This window comes from Nematolebias whitei, chromosome 22, assembly GCF_014905685.2.
Source record: "Nematolebias whitei isolate Nwh7 chromosome 22, NemWhi1, whole genome shotgun sequence".
Lineage (NCBI taxonomy): Eukaryota > Metazoa > Chordata > Actinopteri > Cyprinodontiformes > Rivulidae > Nematolebias > Nematolebias whitei.
This window is the reverse complement of record NC_056519.1, coordinates 23,517,930-23,528,018: the sequence shown is the minus strand read 5'-3', so window position 1 is coordinate 23,528,018 and position 10,089 is coordinate 23,517,930.

Genomic DNA, 10,089 nt, shown 5'->3' with positions numbered 1-10,089 from the left:
GATGAGTGTAGACCGCAAAGTCCTGATCTGATGATGTTGCACTTCTGTGCTGGGCCATCCTTTTGGCCAGACTCCAGACCCATCGGTGAATATTGCTGGTAGCTGGCCCACAACGACTTCCAAGAGGGGATGCATGCCGCCGAAGGTCGCGAGCACCGTATGGAGCTCACTGGGACTTTTTTTGTTTCTTTCAACAAGCCCATGAGGGACACGCTAGTAAGTAAAATTTTGTTTTTTGTTTATTTTTTTTAAATGTCCAGAGGACCAGATTGAACTTTTTTGGATTTTTCTACCTGGATTATTGAGCATGCATCACGATATCAACTGAAGACGTTTTAAAGAAGTTTTTGGACACCCAGAACCATTGCAATAGTCCAATCTAAATGTGACAAATGCATGAACCAGTTTTTTTGCATCATTTATAGATATGATGTTTCTAATTTTAGTGATATTACGCAGGTGGAAGAAGGCAGTTCTAGTAATGTTTTTAATGTGGAGGTTACAATACATGATCTGATCAAAAAGAACACCAAGATTTTTCACATTAGAACCAGAGGCCATAATAATGCCATCCAAGGAGGGCAAAATACTGAAAAATTTACTTATAAGATGCTCAGGTCCAAAAACCAAAACCTCAGTCCTGTCTGTATTTAAAAACAGAAAATAAAGGGTCATCCAGGATTTTATGTCTTTAAGACATTCTTGTAGTTTAAGTAACTGATTGAATTCAATGGGTTTCATGGACAAATATAATTGTGTATCATCAGCATAACAATGAAAACGTATCCCATGCTGTTTAATAACTTTACCTAATGGAGGCATATATTGTATAAAGTAAAGAGTATTTGTCCAAGCACTGAGCCCTGATGAACGCCATGACTAACTTTGGTGTATGAAGAAGATTCATTATTTATGTTTACAAACTGGATTCTATCAGATTAAGAAAAGCCTAAGAAAAGAGAGCTGTTTGGGCTCAGAACATGTTGACCGCAGAGGGGGAGAAAACTTTTCTCAGAAAGTCAAGATGTCAGACAGCAACTTAAGAAAAAGATAGAAGCATTTGGGGCAGACATCTTGTCTGTTCATTTGAGTTGTGTGGGGCCTTTGTATGACAGTCACATTGGTTAATGGGTTAACTCACTGCTAACCGAACCTCACTGCTAATAATATCATGCTGCTAACTGGGCCATGTTTCTAAGATAGCCTTACTGTTATCAGAACCACTCTGCCAATAGGACCATGCTGCCATAGATTTATTTCTTTTTCACTTTTGCCACCTTGTTTCTGTATTTTTGTTGCATGCTTTGAATAAATTCTAGTCTATGTTAGTTTAGTTTATGTTAGTGCTTGCATTAAGCATGTAAATTATAGCTGAACAGAACCTATGAGAATCATGTTGCAGTTGTTAGGTGTATTGCTTTTTTAGCGTTTTTAGCACTTTGCTCATCATTCGGACGACTGTATGAACATAATCTCACTGTATTTCGGTACAATGATAATAAAGCTTATACTGATTCTGATTTTATTGCTTTGCACTATTAGTGACTAGCGTATATCTTAGATCTTTTAGCGGACCTTTGGGCATTTGTTTAATGTATATCTTAGTTTAGCCGGCTTGGGACCCGAGAGTCCCAGGTTCGATCCCCAGTCACTGCACATCACGTGGCGTCTCTGGGCAGCACGTCTCATCCCCAAAATGTCCCCTGGGCGCTTTCAATAGCTGCCCACTGCACCACCTGGTGGTGGATGGGTTAAATGCAGAGACTAATTTCGCCATTGTATGGAAACATACAGTGCTGACATTGTGATGACATTATTATTATTATAGCTTAGATCCTTATTTACTGTTTCTTTTTTACAGTTTATATTTTTGCTATTGTTGGATGTAACTGGGACCCTGTGTACACAATTTCATTACACCTCACATACCACATGCAATGTGAATGACAATAAAGAACCTTGAATCATTGAATCCGTGCACAGTACTGGTGGTGTTAACAAACACTGTGAGGTTTTCCTTCCTTTACTACAGCTGAAGTCCAGCACATATGGTGGATCTTGGTGCTGACTCAGCATCTTTTGTTTATGTTTGAGTTTGGAGTACGTGGCATGTACAAAGTAATTTGAACCCTTGCGGTGGTCTTGAGTTTTTGTTCAAGAACCCAGAGCAAGAGATTTGTAGTCGGGGTGTGGAAGGGGGTTGGTGGCAGCAACGGGATGCCCTGAACCTGTCCCTTCCAATTCTTTCCCGTCTGACTGGCCAAGTGGCCCTAGATACATGGATTCCATTGTTGTCTTTAAAGTCTGGTAGCCTAGGTGTTCACAATCTCATCAGAGTGAGTGTTGCCCTCACATCTACTTCTTTCTGGATGTGCAGCAGGTTAGGCTTGTTAAATATAGGAATGGTAATGTTCTAAGAACTGAGGAGAGTGTGACGGGAAGATGGAAGTAGTACTTTGAGGAACTAATGCATGAAGAGAATGAAGAGTAGAGGCAACTGATACTGTGGACCAAAAAGTGAAAGATTAGTGAGGGTGAAGTCCAGAAAAATCTGTAAAGAATGAATAAGGGAAGGTAGTAGGATCTGATGACATTCCAGTGGAGGTTTGGAAATGTCTTGGAGAGATAGCAGTGAGGTTTTTGACTCAAATATTCAATGGCATATTTGAGGGGGAGAAAATACCTGAGGAATGGAGAAGAAATGTGCTTGTGCCCATTTTAAGAACAAGGGTGATGTACAGCGTTGTAGCAACTACAGGGGAATTAAGTTGATGAGTCACACAATGAAGATCTGGGAAAGAGTTGTGGAAGCTAGACTTAGATGAGAGGTGACTATTTGTGAGCAGCAGTATAGTTTTCTGCCGAGTAAGATCACCACAGATGCCATCTTTGCTTTGAGGATGCTGATGGAGAAGTACAGAGAGGGTCAGAAAGAACTCCATTGTGTCTTTATGGATTTACAAAAAGCATATGACAGAGTGCTGAGGGAGAAGGTGTAATATTACATAAGGAAATCTGGAGTGGCAGAGAAGTATGTTAGACTGGTAAATGACATATATGAGGACAGCAAGACTGTGGTGAGATGTGTTGTAGGAGTGACAGATAGCTTCAAGGTGTAGGTGGAACTGTATCAAGGTTCAGCTCTGAGCTCCTTCTTGTTTGCTCTGGTGATGGATCGGCTAACAGATGAGATCAGGCAGGAATCCCCGTGGACTATGATGTTTGCAGATGACATTGTCATCTGTGCTGAGAACAGGGAACAGGTGGAAGAGAACTTGGAGAGGTGGAGGTATGTACTTGAAAGAAGAAGAATGAAAGACAGCCGTAGTAAGACAGAGTACATGTGTGTGACTGAGAGGGAACAGTGGTGGAACAATGAGGCTATAAGGAGCAGAGGTCACAAAGGTGCAGGACTTCAAGTACTTGGAGTCCACTGTCCCGGAAAATGGTGAGTCAAGTCATATTTATTTATAGAGCACAATTTAAAACAGATAGACTTATCAAAGTGCTTGTGTGATAAAGAGGTGAAAAAGAGAGTCCAGGCAAGATGGAGTGGATGGAGAAAAGTTTCTTGAGTGATCTGCGACAAAAGGGTGTCAGCGATGGTCAAAGAAAAGGTTTACAAGAGAGTGGTGAGACCAGCTATGTTGTCTGGTCTGGAGACAGTGGCACTGACAAAAAGACAGGAGAAAGAACTGGAAGTGGCAGAAATGAAGATGTTGAGGTTCTCTTTAGGAGTGACAAGGGTGGATAATATTAGGAATGAGATAATCAGAAGTATCAAGGTTCATGCTCAGTAATCCAGGTAAAAAATCCACCAGTGTTCAGTCTGGTCATCTGGGCAGTTTCTTTTTTTTTTTTTTGTTGTTGAGAAATGTTTCATCCTTCATCTGAAGGACTTCTTCAGTCTGTGGATGCACAAACTGTTTCCACCCGAGCAGTACAATCCGATAGTGGACCAACCAGTTTGCTGGTGATAAGATGGTTTGTGGGGGCCGTCCTAACTACTGTTGACTCCTCCCAGGCAGCCACAGCCAAAGTGGTTCAAGACATCAAGGTTCATGCTCATTAATCCAGGTAAAAAAAAAATCCATTAATGTTCAGTCCGGTCATCTGGACAGTTTCTTTTTTTTTGTTGTTGTTGAGAGATGTTGTGTCCTTCATCTGAAGGACTTATTCAGTCTGAGGAGACACTAACAAACTGTTTTCCCACAAGCAGTATACTCTGATAGTGGACCAATCTGCTTGCTAGTGATAAGATAATTTCTGGGGGCCATCCTCTCCCCCCGTCAACTCCCCCCCAAGCAGCCACAGCCAAAGTGGTTCAAGAAATCAAGGTTCATGCTCAATAATCCATCACTGGCATTACAATGACTTTTTTGGTTAGAGTTTTATGAGTCTAACAGCTTAAGGGTAGAAGCTGTTCCTCAGTGTAGTGGTTCTACACTTAATGCTCCACAACCTCCTGCCTGAGGGGAGTGTGGCAAAAAGTGTGTGTGCTGGGTGAGCGGGGTTCTTCATGATGCAGGTGGCCCCCTTCTTGAATCTGGAGGTGTGCCTTTGATGGTGTGGAGGCTGACTCCAACATCTTCTGTGCAGCCTTCACCACTCTCTGCAAAGCTTTTCTTTCTGCAGCTGTGCAGCCTCCATGCCACACGTTGATGCTGGAGCACAGGATGCTCTCCACTGCACACCTGTAGAAGGAGGTGAGGACTGAGTTTCTGAGTCCAGCTCACCTCAGCTGTCTAAGGAAGTAGAGTCACTGATGTGCTTTCTTGATCAGGCTGGTAGTGTTGTTGCCCCCAGCTGAAGTTGTTATTCAGGTGCACACCCAAGTATCTGTAACTGGAGACCACTTTCACCACAGATCCTACTATGTACGGGGGGGGGGGGGGGGGGGGGGGTTGCTTCTTCTGAAATTTTTAATCATCTCCTTTGCCTTCTTCTTATTGATGTGGAGGTTGTTCTTACAGCACTAGCTCTTCAGGTATTCCACCTTCTGCTTGTTGCCGGACTCACTGTACTGCTGAGTTACTTTTAACAGAATGGCTGAAGTGTCATGTGCAGTACTGTGATTTATGTAAAATGAAAAATGTCCACTAAATTATTATACTGTTAAAAAGGAGAAGCTCAGATAAGACTAAAAACGAGATCAAGGCGATGGAGTGAAGCAAGGGATGAGACATTGAATATTAGAATGAGAGAAGGGTGGCATGCAAAGTTCTGTGTTTATGCATTCAGTTAAGCATTGTCAAAATATGTTCACCTTTTAGCAAACAGTATTCTGTTAGTAAAAAAAAAAATCTCAAAATGTTTGCTGGCCAGCTGAACATACATGTGGAGAAGTTCTTGAATAAATTATTTTTTTATTATAATGTTAAAAACATTCCACATTTTTTTTCATGCCCTAACAAAAATTAAAAAAACTTTAGAAAAAAAAAATCCTGGATGAAGGTATTATAATTCATGCATTAAGCCTTTCACCAACTTCCATTGTCTGTCAATTCTACTGCTGGAGTTGGTCTTCATTTTTGAAGGATAAACTTTATCTTCTTGAAAGTAAGATTATTTTAAAACAGCAATGCGGTAGTAACAAGCTAGCTACATTGGTTGCTGCAGCAGCTTGGTGGTCATGCTGTCTTGTAACCCTGAGTTTGTGGGTTAAAGGGCATTATCGCAAGAGCGAGAACCCATAGAATATTTGACAGGACTCAAATTCTTAAATACAAAAAGGTGATTTATTTACAGTAAATATTAATGCTAAATACACAACAGGAACCTGGGGATGGAGGAGAAAGGCCAGTTTCTCTGAAGAGAGGAGATGGTAAGTATTTAGATGTAGTTCCTTACAGGAGGGTGATTTAGTAAAGACATTGATAGGAAGGCGGAGGATTTTCAGCAAGTATCAGTGCAGGCTTGCAGAGCGCAGCACATGTTGCAACTGGCTGGATAGCACAGGAGCAGTTAGTAGTCAACAAATCCACAGGTAGATACAAATGTAGCGGACTCAGGTTGGTTGGAGAGCGGTCCAAGGGTGCAGATTCAGGAAGCAAGTCTCTGAAAGATCACGAGGGGAACACAAATACTGGTAATGCTCCAGCAGGGAATGGAGCTCTTCTGCAGACTCTCATACCCCTGGTGCTCATTGGTAAGATGATCTCCAGCTGTTGCTCTTTGGCGCCACCCTGGAACTCAGGAATCTGCAAAGAACTGAAACCCTACAGACATCTGGCGTAAAACAAATTACCAAATCTTTCATGTGTTTGCTCGCTGTGGTGACCCCTGAAGAAGGGAGCCAACAAAAAAAACTTACTTACAAGCTAGCTACATTGTTCCTGTCTGTCATAGCATGCTTCTGTCTAGAGATGTAAAATAAAAACTAATTTTATAGGACCATTATATTTCAATAAATTTAAAACTGTTCCCTGGTCAGATTCAAATTGGTTTACAGAAATTTTGAGAAATAATAATAATAATCATAATCATAATCATAATAATGTATATTTACAAAGTATTTATTAACCTTTATTTAACCAGGCAAATCCCATTAAGATCACAGATCTCTTTTGCAGGCAGCCTAACATGCATGTTTTTGATATTAAATCAAAAATATATAAATAAATGTAATATTTCATATGTCAGGCCTGTGTTTCAAAAACAAGTGCTTCATTTCACCTAATTCCTCACAGGAAGTACCCAGGACGACCAAACTTTAATATGTTATGACTGGTGTCTTGTTGATTGTACCCTGTGAGCTTTGGCCTACTAAGTTGTTCCTAAGAAGGTCAAAGGTCACTCCAAAAGTAAAAAAGTTGCCAGTCAGGCCTATGTTTTTACAAAAACAAATGTCTGAGCAGGTATAACTTTGGACAGGAAGCATGCAGGAAGGCAAAAAATTATTTTTTTGTAGCTGGCATCCCACTGATGGGAGCCTTTGAGCTTGGGCTTCATAGGTGGTTGTTAACATGGTCAAAAGGCACACCAAAGGTCAAAAGGTCGCCAATCAGGCCTGTGCTATTTTAAAAACAAATGTTTTATTAGGGGGCAGCATGGTGGCGCAACTGGTAGAGCTGCTGCCTCTCAGCGAGCAGGTCCCTGGTTCAAACCCCGGTCCAGGGGACTTTCTGGGTGGAGTTTGCATGTTCTCTCCGTGCTGCGAGGGTTTTCTCCAGATACTCCAATTTCCTCCCATAGACCAAAAACATGTATGTTAGGCTGATTGGTAACTCTAAATTGTCCCTAGGTGTGAGAGAGAGTGAATGATTGTCTCATTTGTCTCTATGTGTCCCTGTGATGGACTGGAGACCTGTCCAGGGTGTCCCGTTTCTTGCACAGTGATAGCTGGACATGGGCACCAGTGACCCCTGTGACCTGAAAAGGAGAGAGCGGGTAAAAGATAATGGATGGTTGATTACTCAGCCTTCTCTGAAGGCACAGAAGGCCTTGAGGGTTTCACTATGAACAAGGAACGTATCAGTCCCAGACCAGATATAAAACCCTAGTTAAGACGTTAGACCCAGGGTCAGTATGTTTGGTACTGCTACATCACTAACTACAGTAAATCACTGTGAGCTGTAAACTAAATCTAATGAGCACAAAATAATCACTTTTTTTTCAAAAATTTCTTTAGTTTCTCTCAGGCAATCGTACTAAAATGTGACATAAGAAAAATCTTAGTTAGCAGAATTGATTTCTAACTAATTTTGGGCAGGTAACACGTCTGTGTTGGTTATTCTTTTATTTTGTGTTTATTGTTCATTCCTTTTAAATGTTCATATTTGTTTTCAGTGTTTTGTGATCATTGTGTGTAGCTCTGTTCTGTTCTGAGATCCTTGTCAGCCTGCGCTTTCTTGGGTCCAATGCTCCTGAAAGCGCATTAAATATAAACTCATGCATTCAATTTCCATCAATTATTCCACGCTCAGAGGTTTAATTGTTTCTTTATATAGTTCGGTATCTTTTTAGCTCCCTTTAATTTCAGACCTAATATTTTAAAAGGGTTTGAAACAAACATCCTAATAGCTAAAGTGATATACCACAGAATATTGAAATATGTGGGGGAAAAAATTATACAACCACCACAACTCATGGTTCTCATATTTCACCAGCCATAATGCAGGGGTTGCAATCTTCGTGTTTACTTCAGTTCACAACATTAACGGATGTTAATGGAACTCAGATAACAATTGTACAAGTCATCTTTCAATTTACAGTGTCTATAAACATATTCATGCCCTTGGATGTTTTACTATTTTATTCTTATGATAAATCAGACATGGTCAACATAAATTGCCTTCTTTACACAAAATGAAAATAGAAAACCCTCTTCAATAACAAAATTAAATTAAATTTCTACAATTTATCTCCCCAAAGGCCTTTAATTTGAATAAACTCCACAATTAAAAAAGTCCATGCTCAATAATCCAGGTACGCAATCCAACAATAGTCAGTCGGGTCATCTGGACAATTTGTATTTATAAGCTGAAACATTTCACTTTCCATCCAGAAGGCTTCATCAGTCAAGGAAACGCACAAAACAAAACTGATTCTTCCCCCAACAGCTCCAGAGTGGAACAAACCAGTTATATTGGTGCTAAGATAGTCTCTTTGGCATGCCCCCTCCTCCAGTGCCGGCCCTCTTCTTCGTCGACAGTCATGTCAAACTGGTTCAGATCAGTTTTGTGTTGTGTGTTTCCTTGACTGATGAAGCCTTCTGAATGGATGGTGAAACGTTTCAGCACACAAAAAAATAAATTGTCCAGATGACCTGACTGACAATTGTTGGAAACTCCACAATTCATTTTTTTTTCCAATAAGATTTTTATTTTTAGTGTCCAGTCTCCCATACAACTCATCGTACGCCCTCTGCTTTGCCACCTCCCTCTTTGTTCTACGTCCCGTCTCCTTATATCCCTGTCTCCTCTCTTCAGTCCTCTCACTGTCATATTTCTTCTTGGCTAATCTCTTTCTTTTAACGGCGTCCTGCACTTCACTATTCCACCACCAGGTTTCCTTATCATCCATTCTCTGTTCAGATGACGCACCAAGTACCTTCCTACCTGTCTCTCTAATTACTGTTGATGTAGTAGTCCAGTCATCTGGAAGCTCTTTCTTACCACCCAGAGACTTTAACAGCTCCTCTCTGAATTTCTCACAACATTCTTCTTTCTTCAGCTTCCACCATTTGGTCTTCTTCTCTGATTTTACTCTTTTTCTCTTCTTCACAACAACAGTCATTCTACACACAACATCCGATGCTGTCTGGCCACGCTCTCCTCTGCCACAACCTTACAGTCTCCAATCTCCCTCAAGTTTCCTCTTCTACACAGAATGTAGTCGACCTGTGTACTCCTTCCTCCACTCTTACAGGTCACTCTGTGTTCCTCCCTCTTTTGGAAACAAGTGTTGACTACAGCCATTTCCATTCTCTTGGCAAAATCCACCACCATCTGTCCTTCCTGGTTTCTTTCCTTGACATCAAACCTACCCATCACTTCCTCATCCTCTGTTTCCTTCACCAACATGTCCATTCAGGTCTGCTCTGATCACCACTCTCTCCTCCCTGGGAACACTCTCGATCACTTCATCCAGATCTTTACAAAATGTGTCTTTCTACTCCTCATCACATCCAACCTGTGGAGCATAAACACTGATGATGTTTAGCATCAGACTTTATACTTCTACACGCACATCACCCTATCTGACACTCTCTTCACCTCTACTACATTCTTTGCCAACTCCTCCTTCAGGACCACCCCTACTCCATTTCTCTTTCTATCCACACCATGGTAAAACAGTTTGAACCCTGCTCCAATGCTGCGAGCCTTGCTGCCCTTCCACTTGGTCTCTTGGACACATAAAACATCTACCTTCCTTCTCTGCATCATGTCAGCCAGCTCTCTACCTTTGCCTGTCATTGTCCCCACATTTAGAGTTGCAACCCTCAGTCCTACATTCTTGACTTTCCTCTTCTCCCTCTGTCTCCTGACACATTTCCTTCCTTGTGGTCTTCGACTAACCGTAGCACAATTTCTGCCAGCACTCTGTCTCTCTTGTAAATGAGTCCTCGAGGCTCAATGGGATTTACCT